This window comes from Equus przewalskii, chromosome 1 (genome assembly GCF_037783145.1).
Source record: "Equus przewalskii isolate Varuska chromosome 1, EquPr2, whole genome shotgun sequence".
Classification (NCBI taxonomy): Eukaryota; Metazoa; Chordata; class Mammalia; order Perissodactyla; family Equidae; genus Equus; species Equus przewalskii.
In genome coordinates, this window is record NC_091831.1 from 111,710,507 (window position 1) to 111,734,151 (window position 23,645).

The 23,645-nt window shown below is 40.0% G+C and overlaps 2 long non-coding RNA genes across 3 annotated transcripts; one reads left to right on the forward strand and one right to left on the reverse strand.

Moving 5' to 3' along the window:
- Positions 1–1,763: 1,763 nt before the first annotated feature.
- Positions 1,764–12,843, reverse strand: LOC139083526 (uncharacterized). The gene is made up of 6 exons (XR_011540328.1): positions 12,524–12,843; positions 7,418–12,384; positions 5,048–5,273; positions 3,454–3,578; positions 3,206–3,380; positions 1,764–2,392 (listed from the first exon to the last, which is right to left on the reverse strand). It is a non-coding gene; the product is annotated as an uncharacterized lncRNA (long non-coding RNA).
- On the forward strand, positions 12,257–23,612 carry LOC139083527 (uncharacterized). 2 transcript variants are annotated; one of them, XR_011540330.1, is made up of 3 exons: positions 12,257–16,338; positions 20,533–20,594; positions 22,332–23,612. It is a non-coding gene; the product is annotated as an uncharacterized lncRNA (long non-coding RNA). The 2 variants fall into 2 exon arrangements; XR_011540329.1 differs by having other exon boundaries at positions 12,274–12,373.
- The last annotated feature ends 33 nt before the right edge of the window (positions 23,613–23,645 follow it).

Consider the following 23,645-nt stretch of genomic DNA (forward strand, 5'->3'; position numbering starts at 1 on the left):
GAAGACACGAAGTTCTCTCACCCCACCAACTACCCTGCACTTAATGTGTTCAGTAATTTGAAAGACATGTAAGGTCCTCCCTGCTAGCTGGACAGAGCTGTGGACACCAAAGTTGTGGCCCACTGGCCTGAATTCCCATTAACCTTATTCTTACTCTGAAAATTGCTTAAAAAAGAAATAAAACAAAGGCCATGACTGACTTGAGATTTACATATTATTTGTTTAGTAAAAGTAGAACACAGTAATTTTTATATGGTTTTACCACAATAATGATGGAATATGTATTTTTCTGACTACTAATAAAATTTGGAATACTGTTAGAGTATGTCAAGAAATGTGTCATATCTCTCCAGACCCTCTTCCCACCATCTCTTTTGGTTTGTGTTATGTTGATATAGAAATCCCACAACCAGCAAGGACTGCACACAAGGCTTTTTCATCCCATGCTGCGTGCAGGGCTTATTTACTTGCCATAGAATTCCCTGTGTGGGGCACAAGGTTTCATGTCACAAACTTTGGTGTAAAAAAGAAAACTGACTTATCTTACCACAACTCAGTTTAATCCCTATTTCAAGACCCCATTATATTTTATGAAGTTCCCTCCTGCCACCCAAAAAAGTAATCTGTGAATTCTGGGTTTTCTGTTATTCAAGATTTCCCCTCCCCCTCCTTATTTGGAGAATATATTTAATTGGTAAGGGCTTCCTGTGGCTTAAAGGGGAGGGATGGCTCTTTTCCACACAGTGTCTGCTTCAGGTGCCATCATGTGTGCTCCTCACCATGAGAACTCGTCCACCTCCACCTGGGCATTTATGGAGCATATCTTCTGCAGGGCATGGTCAAGGCCACTGTCTGGGACGTGTCCCCTACTCTTGACTAGGAGGCTTTCCAGGACCTTATCCCTCAGCCTCAGACTTGTGTGTCTCCAGGCAACGCAGGAAAAATGTTTGCCATCTTTCCACACCCTCACAGAGAGCTGAGAGACTCCATAGGCCAAGAGTGTGGTGCTGGTGGGGGTAGGAGAACTCTGGGGATCTTGATGCAAAAATCCCCTCCTCAGTGCTCCATCAGTACCCGGCTCTCCTGCTTTCTCCTACATCCTCTCCATCTCTCTTTTCAGCTTACAGGATCTTTAGCAAGTATTTTCCTAAAAGCTTCCTGTCTTTATATGCCTTTGAGGTTACTTATTATTTCTAAAACTTAAAACCCAAGAATTTGACATCTTTATGTCCTGATCTGGCTAAGCTGGTTCCCCTAGGGCCTTGGCAGCCTCATGTCCAGCTGCCGGGGCTATGGGGAGAGACCTCAGCCTATAGCCAACTAACACAATGAAATGATGGGGTGGGGCATGTCAGTTAATCATTGTAAGCTACAATTCAGGGGTATGCAATCAGGTGACTCACTCATTTTCACAAAACAAGTGCAGTATAAATAACTGAAATTATGATGGCATTCTAAGATTTCACAGCCAGGTCACTGTAGCATATAAATACATCTCTCCCACAAGATTTTCAGTAAACCGTTTTATGATGATTTGTATTGATCAAATTTTGAAAAGCAGTTTCAGAAAATCATGGTAGAATCTACAGTGAGTTGACTTATGTAGCTTGGGCAAAGAAAAGGGGTTATTGGAATGTTTCCAACTTAATTGAAATAAATTTGGATTTGAAATAAAAGATGATTCACTCAGAGTTTCTTATTGATACCGAACCTGAAGTGAGTTCATTTACCCATTGTGCAGCAAGCCAATCTCTGACACCAGGTGTGGTGGAAGAAAGTAGAAATTTTATTTTTGCACAGCACTGAGCAAGGAGAGAGGGCAGCTAATGCTGAAATCCCAAACTCCCCAAAAAGCTAAAAGGAAGGGTTTTTATTTGGGGTTTTAGGTAGGGAAGAGAGAGCATAAGGCCTTGCTGGTCAGAGCTTTCCCACCTAGCCTGTCTTTGGCCTTGAGACCACTTGCAGAGAGGAGGGAGCCCATGACCTTGATGGTCAGCAACTTTCCCACCAGCCTGTATCTCTTTGTGGGGAGGAGATAATCCAGGTGCCTCTCCTTGGTGGTGTCTGTCTCCATGGAGGATAGTGGATTCTGGAGCCAGGAAACCAGAGAGTAAGATAGGAATGAGTGTTTTGTTTTTAACCCCATATATGCTGGGTTTAACGTGGGGAAACTGATATCAGGGTTGATATCAACTCTCCCCTATTTTATGTCCATGCCTCAATCTTGAGGGATTTGGGACAGTGACTGATATAGCTACTTCCTGTTGAAATGGGGCATAGGTTGTTTCATCTCATTGAACTAGTCTTTTAATAAGGCAGTGATGCTGGTGGGCTCCTGAAGTTAGGCCTGTGTCATGTAGGTAAGTAACCAGGTGTTTAATAAGAAGTTTTTCTAGAGAAACAAAAAGAGAAAAACAAGGTTAATGTTTGGAGTAAATTATAAACCACTTTTTGGGCCCAGGGGGCAGCCAATCAATATTCCTAGAAGTCAGGGTCGAAGCATCTTTTGCAGTTTGAAATGTCTCTGATGGTGTCATTGGGCACTCAGGTACGTTTTTGAGTGGCGTACACAGCAGTAGACGTGAATCTCTCTTATGTTTATATTAGGTCTTCCAGCTTCAGTTTGTAAGGCTTTAGGAAAAAGGGCAGATTTAGTTTTCAATGACTCCAAATGAAAATAATGGGAAAAAAACCCTGAAAATGTTAGTTTGGAGGTTTTTAGCCAGATATTTTAGGAGACTAGAAGAATTTAAGATCCAGTTCAGTTAACAGAAGTAAAATAAAATTTCAAAGACAATTGAAAAAACTAAAATCCAATATCTATAAATGTGTAATATAGTTTTTATTGAAACATAATCTTCCTCCCTAAAATCACCCTCAATTTCACCAGATATAGTCAAATTAAGACTAACTGGTTTGAAAAATAAGTCTAGTTTTGATAAACTTGGCATAATTATTTACATAAGTACAGCAAGAATAGTAATTGATCATATAGGCTCTTTTAAATCTGCTTTGCTAGAACCTTATAAGGAATCTCAGGTTGAACTTTAAAAGCCTCTCAAGGAAAACCAGGCAAAGGACCTGTTATCACATTCTACCTGCAGTACCTACAGATTTGGGTGAATCCCTCTCTTTGTGATGTTCCCCAAAATATTGAGGTTCCTTGTACCTGCTAGAGGGAGAGACATTCTTTGCTCAAACTTACCAGGCTACAGAACCCATAAGCACAGTACCAGCCCAATATTTCCAAGTGGCTTTATTCCAGAATGTCAACCTTCGTTCCTCAAAAGCTGTCTTGTTATATCCAAGCCCGTATGTTTTTTTAAATATGATGTTCCAGTCAAAGCCTTGGTAATATAAGCAGTGTTTCCAATTGTGTCCTGTTAAAAGAAGCACAGATTCTTACTGGACTCATGCAAACAACTATGTTGCCATAAGAATAAGAATACTTACTCATCAGGGGTTTTTACGTTTTGGAGGGCTCAGGTAGTGAAGAAAAGACGAATGTTTCAATTTTGTTTATAAATTGCTGTAAGTCATAGTTCTTTAAGAGAATAGAGAAAAAGGTTTTCTTAACTCTGAAAAAAAGCAAAACATCAAAAATCAGCAATATCTCAATCAAAAAGTTGTAAAAGTTATAATCATCCCTATCAATTTATTCTTTCCTGTGTAATTGGTTCTTGATCTTAATCTTCTGTCAGCAGTTTGTGAGGTCATCAGTTTCTCTGTTGAGGTTCTGTAATTTTTACCCAGTTTGGTTTTACAATCTGAATGTTTATTGGAAACCTATATTCTAGAGTGTCAGAGTCCTTTCCATGAATTTCTCTGAAGATGAAATATATTTGCAAAAACATCAAAGTAAAACAGCCACTGTGTATAAATAACAAAACATTCAAAAATGGGAATTGACAAAGGCATTTGACCATGTCTGCAATACACAACATTTTGAGATAATAACCAGGATTGTAGCTGACAATCAGAACAGATCAGATCGTTTTTAAAATACTTATATCAATAACACTCATTTACATAATACCATTTAAGAAAGTTTATCATAACTTATTTGACAACGCTTCTTATGTAATTTAACATAAAAAATAAGCCTTATTAGTTTAGCATTCTTTTCTTGTAGGAAGAGAGAAAATTTCTCCGAGAAGTCCCAGGGGCCCTCTGAAAATCCCCAGGGAACCTCTCCCTCCTCTTCCAGGTCAAAAGAAAGCTTTTATTCAAGACTTGAATATTTGCGTGGGGGGGGAAGTTTGTCAAAAATATTAAAAGCTTTCAAACATTTATTTAGATAGGAAACAAAGTTCACTGTAAAACCACAAAGTTCACTGTAAAACCATGTTCAGGTATCTATTCAAAGTGACAACAGAAACAGTCAAGGGGAAACAGTTAAAATAGTCAAAAAAAAAAAGCCTTTTTATAATCGTTTTATCAAGAGCAGATTAAAATTTAGGAAAATTATCCTTTTAAGAAAGAGGAAACGAAGTTTTAATTTTGTACCAGTTTACTTTTGACATAGAAGTTTATTTACTTAATTGAATTTACTTTTATCCTGGCCAACTTGACCATACATAAATCTCTTTGGGGCTTTACTTTTACAAACCTTTGGTTACTTTTTTACATTCAGAATTTGTCCCAGCACTTTAGGACAAATTTATCTTTCTCAACTCAGGAAACAAAAATATTTCCATTCTTTATATCTTTTTATTGAGAACATATATTTTACTTTCTTTGTATACAGACCTTTTGGAAATATATGTTTTCTCATAGAAAATTTCTCAGCATACATATAACATGTTTATCAATAAACCTAGGCACTTTTTAGTCTCTTTGATATAAGAAACCAAAGGCAGACAAATATATGCTTAGTAGGTAACCTTCAATATTTTATCTCGTGTGGAAATGACCTAGATACCCAATAAACTGTTATTATTTAACTTAACTTAGTACAGGTATAAAATTTAAGTTCCAAAAAGAGTTTGGAAGCTGTTTTGTAAGTATGCAGACTACAAAACATAATTATTGTACTTAAGATTCTTACCCAGGGGCTGGCCCGGTGGTGCAGTGGTTAAGTTCGCACATTCACTTCTCAGTGGCCTGGGGTTTGCCGGTTTGGATCCCTGGTGCAGACATGGCACCGCTTGGCATGCCATGCTGTGGTAGGCATCCCACATATAAAGAGGAGGAAGATGGGCACAGATGTTAGCTCAGGGCCGGTCTTCCTCAGCAAAAAGAGGAGGACTGGCAGTAGTTAGCTCAGGGCTAATCTTCCTCAAAAAAAAAAAAAAAAAAAACTCTTACCCAGTTTTAACAATTACTCTTAAAAACTTCATGTGACATTACAGCAGTTAACTATCATCCTCAGTTGTTTTAAGTACATATATTATAATATAATTATTATGCATATAGTTATACATATAATTATTGTTAAAAAGTTTTTCCAAAAACTTTTATTTTTTTACATTTATTTATTTTACCTGCTCTTAAAATTTATATTTAGATCGTCTACAAAAACTCCATGAGACATTAAACAAAATTAGCTATTATACTGGGTTATGAGTTGTGCTGATAAATTTTGGAACGGAGATGACATGAGCTCATTTGACCAGTAAACCCAGGCTGTATGTCTGCATTATAGCCAATGCTGATAACTTTGAGGACATGTCTATTTTAAATGAAACCAGCAAACTTAAACAGGCTTTCATTCATCAAAGATCATTTTATATCATGTTAAATAACTTTGTCTCTCAGAAGTATTTGCATATTCATTAAAGACTGCATTACATTATGAGAGATTTTGAATCCTTTTCTGAAACAGATCTTCAGAATGGTCATTACAATTCCAAATTATCTCAAAAGTTTACTTATTTTTACTTGTTCAATTTTAGATCAGGAATTTTGGGGGAGTTGAAGTGAAGCTCAGCTTGCTGGGAAGCTCAGCAAGAGAGTACACAAAAGCAGCAGATTTGGGTTGGCTGCTGGCATGTTAGTTATTTAATTATTTTCTCTTAAAGAGGCAGTAAAGTTTTTTAAATTTTATTTAGAAGCCTCAAAAGATTAAAACAGGCTCCCTGTTGTTGCAGCTGGCTTTTCCAATTGTATACATCAGTTTGGGTGAACTGAAATTGGCCCATTTATGTATATCAATTTTTACAAAACTTTATCTTAGTTTTACTACCCCTTATACTTTTAATTATAACTTACATTAGAATTCTATTAACAAGTTTTGGTATTACAATATTGTTCAGGGGAAGCATTCCCAGTTAGACATAACATTTATTCCCAAAGAAAACATCCAGGCAAAGCTGACATAACCTCTTCATATAATATTAGCTTAAACATTTTAATTTTTATAGTCTTATTAATCTTAGTAGCCTGACTGTTGCCCCAAACAATTGTTGGTCAGGTTTCTCACTTTGATTTTTGCGTCCTGACCTTTTAAATTTTTCAAACTGGGGTAAATAGAACAGATTTGTCTGATGTCCTTTAATGTTGGGGAGCCAATGGGGGGGGTCCCTTTAGTCCATCCAACCTTAGGCAGTGTTTTATTAAAACCTTTGTTTTAACTTCATTTATATCTGTTCCATTTATCCCATTGGGATGAGTCCTCTGACTCTTCCCTTTCTGATTTCTCTTTGTTAACTTAACATTTTCATTAGCATCTGTAAGACTATGAGAAGCTGAGACCCCAAGTTTGATTAAGTTCTTAAGACTAGTCATTATAGTTTCCTCTTAAGTTGGCCTTTTCATATGTACCAATAAAACAGTTGTTTATCATAAGAGTTCTATAAAAAGTTCCCCAAATTGAGGATCCATCATTTGGTCATTTTTTCTCTCTCCGGAGTCTAAAGAATATTGTGGCTATGTGGTGTTACAAAAGAAAATCATCCCTCTTTAGACACTGGCTTATAGCTGTAGGTCAACCATCAGCCAAGTTTTTCCCAAGGGTTTCTCTTAGACGGAATAAATGCAGCACCTCCCATGTTAACACTTTTAAAAGGACAAACAGACGAACAACAACAAATACCAAACAAGTGTGCATTCCCAAAAACCCTCAACCACAAACGGAAGCCAAAACAAAGACCAAAACCAAAAACCAAAGTGCTTCCAGTCCCAGCTTAGTGCGTGTCCTACACTCGGTGGGCACCCAACAAATTGACAAATAAAAATGGCAAGCAATAGGATGTATTGGAGTATATGAGGAAGCCATTTGGTATAAACCTAATTCGGCCTGACTTTTTTTTTCAAAAGGGCCTGACTGTGGCTATTGAGCACACATTGCATATCTGCTTAGACATTTCCTATGGCCAGAACAAAGGCCCTTGAGATAAAGCTGCAACTTCCCCCCACACTGGCATTTCCTTAGGGATAAGCATTTTTCCTTAGGCTAGGAACTGATTGCTGCACTCACCTTTGACCACCCAGCTCACCTGTGACCACTCAGCTGGAGACAACAGGCTGCCACCCTGCTGTGTTCACTGAGACAGAAGACCTACCTGCTATTTTCATCAATGGCTGTGCCGACAGAGCAGTCTTGTGACTATTGTGGGAGGGACATTTCAATCCTATGTGAAACACCCTCTTTGAGGGTATATAACCACCCTTATACCCCCACTTCTTTGGAGTGCTCTGTTCCTTTGTGGAAAGACTCTCCCGGGTTATAATCCTAAAATTTAAGCTCAGAATAAACTCACCCAGATTTTCATTTATAGATTGGTTATGGATTATTTTCATCAACAAAATGAAGATCCGCCATGCAGATCTTCCCAAATGAGCAAGGACAAGGGACCTCGGTTGTGCACACTGGGGGACTTAACCAAAATTTGGCTCCGGTGTCGCAGCGACTTCAAAACAAATGGAGCTCAGAGGGCTGCCAAGGTACCCATTATTTTCAGCTGGTCCTGTTGGAAAAGGTTAACACAAAGACAAAAACAAAAACTACCAGCTACTTACAAGAGACGTCTTCCTAAGTCCTAAACCTAGTTTCTTCCACCACCAAAGCAAAAGTGCCATGGGCCAATGATGTCTGGCTAGCAACCAGTCACTTGGGGCTGTCCCTGAGACAAGGGGCTCAGGCAGCTGCAGGACAGCTTCCAAGAGAGGCCTCTAGCCAGAGTCCAGTGTGCCACAGGCAAGATGTCCACCTGGGACACTGTCCCATCTGGGTCAGCAAATTGATACCAAACCTGAAGTGAGTTCACTTACCAGTTGCACAGCAAGCCAATCTCTGACACCAGGTGTGGTGGAAGAAGGTAGGAATGTTATTTTTGCACAGCGCTGAGGAAGGAGAGAGGGAAGTTAACGCTGAAATCCCAAACTCCCCGAAAAGCTGAAAGGAAGGGTTTTTATTTGGGGTTTTAGGTAGGGGAGAGGGAGCACATGGCCTTGCTGGTCAGACCTATCCCACCAGCCTGTATCTCCTTGCGGGGAGGAGATAATCCAGGTGCTTGTCCTTGGCAGTGTCTGTCACCATGGAGGATAGTGGATTCTGGAGCCAGAAAGCCAGAGAGTAAGCAGGGAAAGAGTGTTTTGGTTTTAACCCCATATATACTGGGTTTAATGTGGGGAAAATGATATCAGGGTCGATATCAATATGAGCTGGAGATTCACCTGAAAAGGTTTTCTCCCAGAGATCATTCTAAGGAACATTAAGTTCTCTGGGCATTTTTCACTCTCCTGAAACAGCAAGCCTTCTGGAAATGGCTGCACATGACATTTAAGGTGAGATTCACTTAGGTGTGGAAGCCAGTATATGATTGTTTTCTTGACACTCTTTGGTTAGGAGACTCTCACAGATCTTGAGCTTTAGAAACACTAGAAGTTTTGTGGATGATCTCTGGTCCCACTTTGATAGCCCAAGTCAGGTAGAATTAGTTATTAGCCTAGACAAAGTAAAATAATTTTTAATTTACGGAAATGTTACTGATCTTATCCCACAACTGTCTTGAAAAAGGGTATCACTTTCTGTGCAATCTTAGTGGCACTTCAATCTGTATGCAGGTATGTGAACATTTGAAGGAAGAATTGAAAACTAGACTCCTGTTGGGACCACTTAGAATGCCCATAGATTTGTGCCAATTCTAGATTTGGAAAGCATGGCTGTTTTTCAAAGCAAAGTTGCAGAGGGACCTAGTGAGGAGTCTTGGAGCAAAAGAGGGTCCATTTCTTCCCCTTAGAGAATGGTGTCATCTTGGAGTGGTTTACTAAGCTCTCTGTACCTCCACAAAGCTAGGGTACCTTTACACAGGCTTTATCCCTTAGGGGTTTGGTTTTGTCCTGGAAGAACGGATGACTGTGTTCTCTAGGTTATTTTCTGTCCTTAAGATTCTACAGATGTGCCGCATATAATCATGCTTCCTCTTTGAAAAGATGTGGCTATTGGTGTCACTCTCGTCTTGAGAACGTGATCTGGAAATCTAATGCTGAACTGCAGCTCTTCCCATCCGCCATCCTTGGCCTCTCGTCATGGGTTTGCACCTTAGGCAATGAGGGAGGGGCACTGCTGTAGAGTTGGGCTCTAGTTATTTACAACGAGTTGTCCTGCTCTCGGAGGTTTTCGACAGAGAGCACCTCTCCCTGCTGCTTGGGAAGAAGCCACTGTGGCTCAGTGCTTGGCACACAAGATCCACCTCTCAAGTTGGGCTTCACAGTGTCGTGTTGCCATTGCTTCTTTTTCCCATATGTTCTTTTGTCCTTCAGTCTGCTTTATAAAAGCTTGCATACTCTGCAGTCAGCTAGCTTCTGCCTGGGTTGTAGGCCCTAGATTGCCAGTCCTGTCTTGGCATTGATAGAGTCTATGGCAGTGCTCCAGTACCCACTCCTTCCCCCGCCAGTCCATTATCTCCAAGAACTGTCAGAGGGCCTTTCAAAAGCAAAAGAAAATCTGACCCTGTCCCCTCTCCTGCCTCTGCACCCGCTGACATCCCATCCAGTACTCTTTCCCTCATTCGGATCTCCAGCCACCCTGGCCTTCTTTGCTGCTTTGGTGTACCGTGTTCCCTCTCGGGCCCTGTTGTTCCCTATGGACCAAAATCCCCTTCCAGGTAGTTAACTCTTATTGGTTATCTTAACTCAATCATGACCAAGCAGGCCAGGTCAGATCCCCCATCACTCATTCTCCCAAGCGCCATGGACTGTTTGGATAATGTCCAACCAACCATTGTGATAGTGATAATGTCACCTGAGTTGGCTGCTCCTCCTCCACTAGCGCGAAGCCACTTTGAGGGCAGGGGACACATCTGTCTTTGCTCACAACTGAATCATTTGTGCTTGGTGTCAAGTAGACCCACAATAAATGTCCAGCTTGGCATATCTTTGTTGCTCATAAGTCCTTTGTCTAAATGAATTGTACCAGTGAGATAAATATGAAGCTGGGTACCTGAGGATTACTGTAGATATTAAACCAATTTGCTCTTTTCCCATTGAACTTGAGGGGTAACTCAGGGGTCTCAAGGATTTGTGAGCTTGTTTTGCAGAAGAAAGAGAATCCCTTTGAGGAGGTTCTGATCTCCGAGTGGCTGGCGCTCTGCAGCTGTTGAAGCACAGAAGTCAGATTGCCCGGGGATTTATCAGTAGTGACTCCTTTGTTTCCCCAAAGCTCTTCCTGCCACATGCCTTGGCTCCATAAAACCCCCCTGCTTTCTGCTCTTGGGGAGGCGGATTTGAGTGAACCTAGGCTCCCACCTACTCGTTTTGGCCAATTGAAATAAATCTTTCTCCATTTTTAAGCACCGATGTCTTACGTTTGGCCTCCTGTGCATCAGGCACACGAACTTGAGATTAAGAGGCTTGATGTCAAATATATGATGAAAATGTTTAAGGAATCACATATGATATCACAGGATGTTCTGTAGTCATTTGTAGTTAATGTTATGTTATTTGGCATTATATTATCAGGACTTTTTAAAATCTCCTTTCCATCAACATATAATGGTTGCTATCAGGAGCCTCATGGACCCAGTCAATACCTAATTCGTGTTTATTGATGGTGATGACAGCATCTTTAGTGCAGAGAAGATTGATTTTCACAGCGACAAGTCTAATGCTCCTTGATAAATGAACAAAGAAGACACTGCAAGATGCTGAAATGCTTTCTGAATAAAAGCAATTGTTTCAGTGTAGTTTTACTAAGTGCTTTCATTGGATTTCAAATTTTTTAAGTTAGTAATTCCTGGGAGGTATAGACAGAGACTGCACCGAGGAGGGTATTTGATTGACGCAGTGACTCGCTGCCCTCAGCGGAACCAGAGCACAGCAAGGGGCCCAGTTCAGAGCATACTCACAGCATTTGCACCTGGACGTCACACAGGAGCTCAAGGCTCACGTTCACCTCCTAGCTCTCTTTTTTCTGAGGCAAGTGCTGGTTTCTCTGAATCTTTTTGTGTTTTTAAAAATAATCACTGTAGGTCTGGGCAGTGGTTGACGAATGATTTAGTTAATGAATGCTTGCTTTACATTTTCTTTTTCTGCTGGTTCTTTTATCAAAGTGGAGTTTTTTGTGAATAATTCCAGAGTGAGCAGGAGCAAGTAGAGTGGCTCAGTTTCAGATTCAACTCTCCCTGCTTCATGAGCGCTTTCCCCAAAATGCAGGATTCCATCAGTCCTCATGGCACCCTGGTGGTGGGATTTATTGCCCGCATTTTTCACGTGTGGAAGCTGAGACTGGGAGAGGTCAGGGAACTTCTCAAGGTCAAGGCTGGCAATACTGTCTTCTGACTAGCTCTGTTCAGCTGCTCCTTATGATATTTTTTTTGTAGAATCCTGAGACACAAGGCTGGCCTTAGCTTTTGCAAATGGTGAGAAAGAAAGCCAGGAGAGGAGGAAAACCTGACTTCTCAAACACACAGTGAAAGTGGTTCTGTTATGGCAGTATACAAATCACATCCAAAAAATTCCACATCAACCAAAAATGCAACAAGAATGCAGTTGGGCAAATCCTTCTAGGATCTTAATTGTTTTATGTAGAAATTGGTAGCATTTATCTGCTATAATTTGTCGATTGAAAGGCAAATGATTTGAATTCAATTGTGGAAAACTGCATTCATGAAAGTAACAGAATAATCAGGAGGCAAAATGCTTTTGGAAACCATTAAGCAAGAATTTATAGGAAGATGAGAGACAAGCTGTCCCCATATCCTACGCTGTTCAGCGTTTCCTAGAAACGGCCAGCTGCCAATGAAAAATCAAGTTGAAATGCAAAGTCGGCCAATCAAATAGCTTATCATGTGAGGAACTGAAGGCCAGAGGAACAAATGTGTTCTGTCTGAAGGCAAATGGGAGGAGAGATGACTCGGGCCTCCGGTTGCATTGTGTGCTGAATCTAAAAGCTGAAGGGGAGAGAATGTCCTGGCTCCTGAGCAAAGAGCAGGTAGATTTCACCTGAAAATTAGGACAGAGAACAGGGCAAACTCAATTATAAAACATTTCCTTCTTTTTTCCTTCTGCAAAACACATTTTACACTAAAAAGCAATCAACCCCAGCGACATCTGCCACGTTTTAAGAAATAGAGAAACTTACCACATTCCTCCCTCCACCCCTCCTTTCCTCTTTCTGTTTCTTCCTTTCTGTTCCTCCTTCCATCCATTTATTTATATAACTTTATATAACTCTCTCTCTCCCTCCTTCCTTCTCTCCATTTCTTCATCCATCCATCCTTCTACCCACTAGCATATCTTTTCATTGTCTATGACGTTCCAGGACTAGGAAGTCGGGATACAGTAGTTTGTCAGAACGTTGTGGTCCATGTTCCTCTTGGAGTTTACAGTTTCAAACGGGCACAGTCACGTGACCAAACAAGTAGAGTTCTTCCTGACAAGTGCAGGCTGTGCCTCCTGTGCAGGGACTTGCAGCACTGAATGTAAAGTTCTAGGAACATTGGGTTCCAGCCAATCAGAACTACTTGTAGCTCAGAGAACATGCTGCATCCTTCTGCCTTCAAAGTAGCTATCGCTCCCACTGCTGCTGAAGGCTGCCCTTACATAATGCCTCTAGAGGGCCTCCCTCTTCTAAAGACTTCATATATGGTGATTTACTTGATCCCATAATAACACCATGAAGTTCATGCTGTTTTATCCCTTACCCGATGAGGAAACTGAGCTACAGAGCCGTAGAGTGTCCTGCTCAGGGTGCCCCTACTCAGGGCTGAAGACCAGAGCCGGTGCTGGATGCAGTTGCATCCTTCTCCCTTCTCTCTTCAGGTTCTCCTCAAGTTTCTTTCCTGGCCTCTGACTGTGTCTGTGCTGTGTGCCACATCCCCACCCCAGAGGAATTTGAGATGTGTGTGCTTGCTACAGTAAAATACTGTTTACAGCAAAGAGCTTGTGCTTGATAAGTAGATAAAATACCCTCAAAGTGTGGTAAATCACTCTGTTTCCTTATCCTTGTGAAGTCCTCTTTTGCAGGCAGTGGAAGGGGCTGGAGATGTAACATGGGGACTCAAGGCATTGAGAGAATTGATGAAACTTCCCCACATGAATGTCTTTTCCTGGTCAAGTCATTGGACTACATTTGCCTGTAGCGACATCTGGTAAAAATAACCAAGAAGCTCTGGGCTCAAGAGCTGGGCAGGGGTTGTTATCACCACACTGAGGACCAAGAGTAAAAGGACTGCCACTTCCTACAGCTACAGGCCACACACCAAGGAGGTTCTAAGCCCCATGTTTCTAGACAGATCTTCAGCACAGACCTGCTCACAGTATCTCCATCCCACAGTGATTCAGCTATACTTGCATCATCTTACCTCCTTCTATCTTAGGGACAGAGGTCTCTCTTCTTTCCGTGCTTCCAAGAGATTCTCTACTTCTACTGAGTCCTTATCGCTCCTGTCATTTCGAGCTTGTCACTTTCTCCAGCACAGTTTTCCTGCTCTCTGCCATCAAACTATAGAGTCTTCACTTTCCTGATAAACCTTGGTCCACCCTCCAGCTCGGTTTGTTCATCTCTTTCTTTTCCCAGGGAGAATTCTCCAATGACTAGCCTCTGTATGGCCACACTCTGATCTGACCCCACACCTACAGAAACTACACGTGCAGAGCATCTACGACACCCCTTAGCAAATTCTATGAGTTTTTCCACGTTATGTTTTTCTCATTTTTATTCAGCACTTAATCTGATCTTTGAAATGTTTTCCACCCTTGACTTAAAATTATGTTGCCCTTGCCGTCCTTGCTAGCATTTTGAGCTTCTTCTTTGTCCCTTCTTATCCTTCCCCTTCCTGACTATGGGCATTCTTAGCCACTCTCTTGGGTGGTTCTATCCTCTCTGTCAGTGTGCCCTCCCTTGGAAACCTCAAACAGTCTCAGAGCTCTAGCTATTATTTCTATGAATGTGATTCCAAAATGCTATTTCTAGCATATCTTCTCTCTAAAGCACCAGTCCTTCCTCTGTTGTGCTTTTGCGTTAGACTGAAAATAACCACAAAACAAACTTCCCCTTTCCACTTTGGCCTGGCTTCCTCTCCAGATTTCTGTTTCTGACAGTTGAGTCCTCCCTTTTCTCTGGAGGCTTGTTTTATTCCTCCAGGATCATGTGTTCTACTAGTTTATCTTCCCTTGCTCACTCCTCTTGCTGCTTTTGCTTCTTCCTGTCCATTTGGTGTCACCACACTAATCAGGGCTATCGTTACTTCAAGACTTTATTGCAATAAACTTTTGGTTGATATTTCTGCTTTTAGCCCTTTCTACACACTGTATTATCCAATTCACACAGTTAAACTCCCAAAATAACACCTGCATCATGCATATCCCCCTTGCTTAAACACTGCTTATTACCTTGCTTAACATTGCAGGCTCTAGGAAATCTGGCCCTGAAGGGGAACAAAATTTGCCACCCAAAATGTGTCTCTTTATCATGAGGATTATTTAAGGCTAATTACGTTTAAGAAACAAAAGACTCAGAAAGTTTTCCTTGTTACCTCCCGCTTAACTGCCTGAAAGAATTTAGATAAATTGCCTGTAACAAGAACAGAGCTATCACCAGGACTATCTGCAAAGAATATGGGCTAAGTGTGGTGGGGGAGAGTTGGCAACGGCCAAGAGATCAGCGTCTTCCCCGTGTCCCCTTGTCTCTGCATGGCATGGCACACATTACTTTTACCAAACATTTGCTTTTCCATCTCCGAGTGAATTGCCTTCCTCCCCGTTGAAGTCCCAAACCACTACTCCAACATCTTCCTTTGTCTTTAGCTGAAGATGGTATTTAAGGTGGTGGCTTCAACCACTTTGGTGAATTACTCAGTTTTCCTGGATCTCTCCCATAGACACATGTTACTAAACTTTGATTTTCTCTGGTTCATCTGTCTCCTGTCAATGTACCTCTTAGGCCAGCCAGAAGAACTTAGAAGAGCAGAGGAAAATTTCTTCCTCCTCTATAGCTTCAACTCATAATTCCAACCACATCTTCATCAGCTACCTCTATTTCAGCCAAATTGGTAAACTCTCTCTGGCCCCTACATATGCGGTGCTTATTCCTACCACCATGTCTTCACAAAGAAGTCCATCTTCTATGAAGTGCTTTTCCTGCTTTCTCTGCTCCATCAACCAAATCCCACTTATTCTTCAGAAATCTCTTTAGGTCTTCTTTCTTCCATGAATATTTTTATCAATGCTCCATCCACCAATCAACTCCGAAATATTTTGGAGCAGGTAGTCCATTGGCTCCCAGATATTAGTCTGTAGAATGCAGCTGAGCTGGTAGATAAATATACCTGAGAGCTTGTTCACAATATAGTGTCTGTGGGTCTGCTATGAGGGCTAGGAATTTTATTTTTTACAAACCTACCCACTGGATGGTAATGTGTAGTATGTGGAGACATTTGATAATTACTTTCAATCTCACTTATGTTTAACTTTTCATGTGTTAACTGTCATTTATCCAGCTAAGGTATGTAAGCTGCTTCAGAGTGGGGTCCATGGTTCACCCACCATGGCAAAGGCATGCCACTGGGAACACAGGGTGCACAAGGGAGAGAGGCTGGGAGTTAGTCACATCTGCAAAGAGTCCCCAAATTGGCTTTCCCCGTACAACTCTTGTCCACAGATGGTGCCATGCATTCATTTATTCGTTTCTCCCTTAATTCTATAGATTCACTTAATAAGCATTTACTAATCACCACCATGTTCCCTATGAGTGTAGAGATGAGTTCACTCAGATGAGAGGACTGAGACTCCCCATTCCATGTGACAAAGGTTCTGCTGCCAGTATGGAAAGAAAGCTATGGAAGCCTAGAGAAGAAAGCTGTTAATTTTTCCTTAGAGAGTCCATAAATTCTTCAAAGAAGAAGTGACATGGGTGACATTTGAGCTGGACAAGGAAGGTTGAGCAGAGGGAGAGAGGTAAGTGGTTAGAGGGAGGATAACGGGGGGATGGAATGAGGAAGAAGGTGCTAGGAGAGAGCGGAGGGTCAGACTGCAGCCCTTATCCTGGGCACAGTGAGGGGTTAGCTAAAGGCTTGTAGGAAGAGGAACCACTCCATCAGATCTGTGTTTTGGGATGATAAATCTGGCCACAGTATAGAGGGTAAGTTATAGGGGAGAGCTTGTAGGCTGAGAAAGTGACCGTGAAGTTGTCACAAGGAACTGGAAAAAGGTGGATGAGGCCTCAGTCTTCTGAGGTGAGGGTGGAGACCCAGAGCAGAACATAGCAGCTGAATGGACAGAACTTGGTCTTCACTTCATTCCAACCAACTCTCTCCTGCTAGCTACCCCAGTCATCCCCAAAGTCTCCTCTCAAGTTGTCAGCTCAGGCCACTGGGTTAATAGTGCTATCATTAACCAAGAAAGGAGCCAAAAAGAAGTACAGACTTGTGTGTGTGTGTGTGCACGTGTGTGTGTAAATAGCATAGCTTTTGAAACACTGAACTTGAATTGCCTACAAGGCACCATGATGAGATGTTCAGAAGGCATGAGGGAGATAAGGAGTGAATCTATTGACTTGCAATCACACAAAAAGAAAACATAGTTGGAGCCTTGGGAATGGCTGAGATTTGGACACGCTTTCAGATGAGAGGAAGCCTGGGTTTAGAAACCTTTATCTACATTGACAAGGAGAAAACAGATGGCCTTGGGCGTGATTTTCAGTTTGTTTCCTCTGTTTCTTCTGTTTGGGATGCTAATGAATAAATGAGAATAAACAATGAATAAAGAGGATAGATTAAGTTTATTAAGAATCTATGAGTTAAACAATCAGTACCAAAAAAACCCCAAAACAACCCACACCCCAAAACAGTAGTGAACTAAATGGAAATGTTGGCTATGAAAAGATTAAAACTTCACTGCTCCAGCCTCATTGGAAACCCGGCCTTTTGAATCCAGAATCAGGTATTAGAACCATCATCCACTATCCATTATTGAAGGATAGAGGAGACAGAGATATATTGGAAATATCAGGAAGATATTAGCACAAGGAAGAAACCGTTATTTATAATGTACTTTAGTGATTATACATCCAGAAGTTATCATTACAGTAAATTTCATTGTCCTTTTAATTGTTATAATTTCTTTACCTTCTCAAGAACTCAAAAAACTTTCTCATATATAAGAAAATTTAATTAGGTTAATAGCTATACCTTATACATCATTTTTAAAAATAGGAGCTGAAGTAAAATAAAATAGGGAAAAAGAAACACATTGCTTGAATTACCCAAACTTGCAGGGCAGGTTAAGGAATGATGAATGATAACACAAAAGTCTTGATCGCCCCCAGACGCTGGTTTTTAAGCTCCCATTTGCAGGCATTGTTTCATGCAGGTTGCTTAAACCAATCTGAAAGTAGAAAGCTTTATATACATTTACTTTAAATGAGACCAGAATCCTCAATATTTATTTGTTGTCCCAAATTTTCTTTTGAGTATGAATGAAGCTTTAATAAGTACCAGTATTATTTAAATTGTCATATATTACATCCAAGATAAGAATAATTTACCCTACAGAGACTTATGTGATGCCAAAGGACCCTCCTTCTTTCCTAACTTTATGCTTCTGGGCTCCTTACCTCTTTTGTGAGAAAATGACGCTTAAATATAAGCTTATTAAACTGTCTTTGATTCCTAACAATTCCTTACTCCACACCTACCATCATCATACAATAATTGAAAAACATTAGAAACATAAAAATGTGTGGGGCAAATGTTAGGATATAAGAGGTATAGTCTTAGCCTCAAAAAAATCTCTAAATTTAATTCGACAAGCATTTGTTGAGTATCCACAATGGAAAAAGCAAATACTCGGTATACTTGGTGATACCTCAAGTGAGTCAGACAGCCCCCCTCTTCCAGAAGCGTATGGTCTAATGTATAGCTGGATCTTGGTCTACTAACTCCCTCTAACACAAAGATGACGTGGTAGGGGAGGAGAACAGAATGTCTTTATACGTATCACTTCATGTGATCCTCTTAAAGAGCCTATGAGTGAGATGCAGGTTCTTAGAGCTGATGGGGAGTGGAGCTGGACTATCATCATCTCCTTTGTCACCTCAGCTTGGTTATGTTACGTAACGAGTATGTCGTAAATGGTATTTACTCAACGAGGTGTTTTTCAATGAGAAACAAGCATGAAAAATCAGAGAGAATTAATTTAAAGCAACTGTGCTTTTCATCTGTTGAACCATCGCACTAATTCAAAGCACAGAAATGTAATTCTCCTTGTTTCAAACCTAAATAATTTCTAAAACTGTATTAACCCCAAATTTTAAAAACTCCATTGCTAGAATTCCTGGATATTTTTGTATACTTTGTGACATTTTTCTCACTTTTCTGTCTGCCCTCTTTTGTTCTATAATCTGCTGGTCTTTTCTTCATTTTTCCTGCATACCATGCTTCTTGTTTCTTCACTAGAGTACATGGCTGAAAAGGGTAAGTGCCCCAGCTCTGCTTTTGTGGTGCAGTGGATGTACCCTAACCCAACTTTGTGTGCTAAAGTCTGCAAGTAATAGATCCTCTTCATTACCTCCTAAAGCCAGGGACTTCACAGTCATGGAATGCTGAAGGCCACTAGACTGTGTCCAAGCTCTGAGCCTTGTATATACTATTTCATTATATCACACAATTACAATAACATGTATATTCATGTAATAATACAATGAAATATTACACAACCCCAGGAAAAACAATCTTAAAAAGAGAATTATTTCTAGAAAATTTAGTTGAAAGCTTTTGAAAGACTTCATAAGGCTGCTCTTGAATAGGCAAGTGTCAAAGGCAGGGAAAACAAAAATCTGGAAACATTCTACACTCAAATTGCTTTGCAAGTGTTTTTAAATTGTTCACTTCACTGACTGATAATCAGAGTTGATATAATATGAGTGTGGTTAATGTAAGGAAAACAGAGCTATAACCTTAGTCAAAGGAAAGGTCTTGGTCTACAGAACAAGATTTGTTGATAAATACATACTTATGCGTTTAAATCTAAATTTTTTTCAAAGTATGTTTCAGTACTTTTGTTAACTTCTTGCTTTACGTGAGTTTTAAAAATTAATCAACCAAATGCTGACCCTGATGGAGGCATCTGCCACGTCAGGCAGTAGGGGCTCTGGAAGTCTTGGCCACCAGTTCAGCAGATACGTGTGATTCCTCCAGCTTTTCATGGCCATCAGAGGGCCATCCAGAAGCCTTCAGAGAATGTCTCCAGAGCTTCAGCATTTTCTCAAACCTGCACTTGCCTTCATATTCACATTTACTTTAATAATTTGCAGATTCCTCCTTTAAAACCTTGCAAGGATTATTCTGAAATAGCTCCCCCTTCATCTATTGTCTCTATGTGTCTCCTTTATACCTTATTTATTATTAATTTACTATTAATGTTTGTGTCAATGTTTGCTGTCCATTATTTTCTTGTTTAAGATTTCCCCTACCCCTAATCCTTCTAAATCCATCCCCAAAGAGAGACTCATCTCCATAATTTTCCATTTCTGACAACAAGCTCATTTCCCCAGTGTTACACTAACATATAGAAGGCAACTAGCTTAAGTTCAAGAAGGACTTGAAGAGCAAGAGCTAGAAGGCATTGAAACAAAATAAAATAAATCCTTGTTTCAAACAAGAGGACCTAAAATATCATGTGAAAGAAATATCGAACTACACATTATAATTTGGCCTTGAATGATATCTGAAAAGAAATGAGGCTGATTTCTAAATGAAGTCTTAGAAACTTTTTAAACAGGACTGGAGACATCAGTCCATGAAAGCCATGGGGTGCTCTGCCATGAAAGCTCTGGGGTGATGGAACTATATTGACATTTGCCTCCTGGTCTGAGCATGAAATGAAAAGTAAACTTGGGAAGGGGATTTTGCCACAGGGAACCTTCCTATGCTGCACACATCTGCCCAGCTACAGGAGGGTTCAGGTTTTCAGGCTGTTTGGACAGGAATATCTTTCTTATAGAAAAACATAACATTGGCTATGAGCTTGCTTGGAGAAGAACTATTTATGGGACATTTCTGCTTATTTTGTGGGTAGAAAAAAAGTCTCATTTGCTTTTGAGACTTGTCAACTCTCCAGCTTGATTTTACAAATACCATCCCTACTTTACAGGGGCATAAACAAGGCACTGAGAAGGTAAACCTTTCAAGGATGTGGCAGAAACAGAAACAAAGGTACTTTATTCAACCTCCTCCCAACTTATTATATCTATCCATCCTACGCTTCGGAAACTGATGTAATTAATACATGCTGAACCGTAGTAGAAAAGAGTGAGCTCTATGTTGTCACTTTATGTGGTGCATGCTGATAACTGGAAGAGAAATGTGCTACCCTATACCTGAAACTCCAATTGTAAGAATGAAATAAGATAGGCTAACAGTCTTGGGCTGACAAAGCAAGGGATCAACTTTATGTATTTCATGCCAAATGATCTTATTTCAATTCCTGAAGATTTTTTACTCTGGTAAGCAGTTAAACTTACCACAGTTAAATAGTACCTGGTAGGTGAAAACAATGTTTCTCACCACAGGGGACGCAAAGTTGGGGGAAATGGAATTTCTCCTCTTTCAGTCTTGTGCTTCACAGAGTCTTGAGCTACATTTGGAAGATGAGCTTGCATGATACTAGATGCGTGTATCTGCAAGTAAATTTGTTCAGAGCTCAGGTTTCTGCTTTGTGTCACTGGACACTGGCTACATGACTAAAAGAGCATGTGAATAGAGTCAAACCAGTCCCCTACTACATGGGGCACTTGAATAGGTAGCATTAGAGTTCTAGACTTTCAAGGGAAACTCTTTTGGGTTTTCCAAATTCAATCTCTTACAAATCTCTGATTTTCTGGAATCCTCTATCTCTATTCACCTTTAATTCTTCCATACATACTTCCATAAACACACACACAGAAATAAATTATGGTACTTAGTTTCTCAACTTCCATGTTTACTTTAGTCTCTATGTTCCTCACTAAAACTGGATAAAGGGTAACGAGAAAGCCTAGATGCTGTTACAGATATCTTTGTGTTGCCTTAGAAAGTAATGATCACGGAGGGAACACTTAACCATCATAAATAAGTACCTTCATCTTGAAGCAGACTTAGACATATACACAGTAGAATCACTTCCATGGCTAAAAACAGCCTCTATACAGACTTAACTTCAACTGTATCTTCATATTTCACCTATTTTCAATGACAAAATAGAGTGACAATATCAGGTGTCAGTTACTTCCATTCATTCACTCACTGGTTTACACTTTGGTGCTTTATACGCAGGTAAATATATATTTAAATAATTGGGTAAATTAAAATCCAGACTTTACAATCTGCAGTTGTCTTTACATAATCTTTTTTTAAGGTAAAATTATTTTTCATTTTTGTCAATATTTTATCATTTTTCCCCATGACTCAACCATGAGACATCTTGCAGTCACCTTCTGCCTTCTACCTAGCTTATTAGGGCCTACGTGCAGTGACAAAGAATTTTTGCTGTTGTATTTAAGCACACTTTATGTTTCTGTCAATAGTAATCAACAAAATATAATAGTATCAACATAATAATTTCTTGGTATCAATCTATCTGATTAAACCTCTTAGAATTAATGCTTCTCATGAATGCTTAACAAATTCTGATTAGAAAACTAATATTTATAGTTAAATCATATATGATCATTGGTTTCTCAACTGCATAAGAGAAATGTAATGGTTGCAAGATATAGAAATCCATTCAAGTTATTGACATGAAAAAATTGGAATTAATTAGAGTTACACAGTCTCTCATAGGACCCAAGCTCTGAGAATCAATCAAGTCTCAGGAAAGAATTGCTCCAAAGAATGATCTGTAATCAGTAATTTTTCCCTTTTATTCCTCTTTGCTCCACCTTGTAAAACTACTTTGTTTTTCTTTCCTCCCAGGCTTTTTCACTCCAGGCTCCATGATAAAACATAGTGGAACATGACCATCTGCATTTGGGTCTACATTTCTTCCGTTAAAGAAGCCAGTCAGACTGAACCTGATATCTCCTAGTTCAGATTTCAAATTTGAAGATGGACATGGCCTCTGGATGACCTGTCTCGATCAGGGGCTTACCCCCAAATTATTCACTTTTGATGGTGAGGATGAATGGTGTTGTTGTCAGTTGTGTAAGCTCAGATGCTCCCAGTGAACCACGGGAATGGGGATCTGATGGAAGGAAGGTAGGAGAGGAAGCAAATGCCCAGAAAAGTGTGAAGATAGCTAACCAACTACTCTAAAGATGCCCACTGCAAGGGGCTTGGACCAGAGGCTTCTGAAGTTGCCTTTAATTCTAAAATTTTACAATTCCTTTATCACATTAGAAATTTCTTTCAAATTTTTTCTTCCTTTTTTGTTGAAGAAAAATTCACCTAACATTAAAATCAACCATTTTAAAGTCTACAATTCAATGGCATTTAGTACATTAACAATGTTGTGCAACTATCACCTCTATCAAGTTTCAAATATATCCATCATCACAAAAGATAACATACCATACCCATTAGCACTCACTCCCCATTCCTCCTTTTCCTTAGCTTCTGGTAAACACTAATCTGTGTTCCATTTCTATGGATTTATCTATTCTGGATACTTCATATAAATGGAATCACGGAATTATTTATCTTTTGAAAATTGGCACCTGAGCTAACATCTATTGCCAGTCTTTTTTTTTTTTTCCTTCTTCTCCCCAAAGCCCCCAGTACATAGTTGTATATTCTAGTTGTAGGTCCTTCTGGTTGTGCTATGTGGGACGCTGCCTCAGCATGGCCTGATGAGCGGTGCCATGTCTGCGCCCAGGACTCCAATCTGTGAAACTCTGGGCCGCTGAAGCAGAGTGTGTGAACTTAACCACTCAGCCAGCCCCTAGTACAATTTATTTATTCATTCGTCCACTGATGAACATTTGGGCTGTTACCAACTTTTGGCTATTGCATGTAGAGCTTCTATAAACATGCGTACACATGTATTTGTTTAAGAACCTATTTTCAGTTGTTCTGGGTATATATCTAAATGTGGAATTGCTGAGTCATATGGTAATTCTATGCTGAACGTTTTGAGGAACTGCCAAATTGTTTTCCACAGTGGCTGAACATTTTATATTACCACTGGCAATGTATAAGCATCCCAATTTCTCCATATCCTTGCCAGATTTGTTATTTTACTTTTATAAAAAAAATTATTCTCACCATCCTACTGAGTTTGGAGTGGTACTT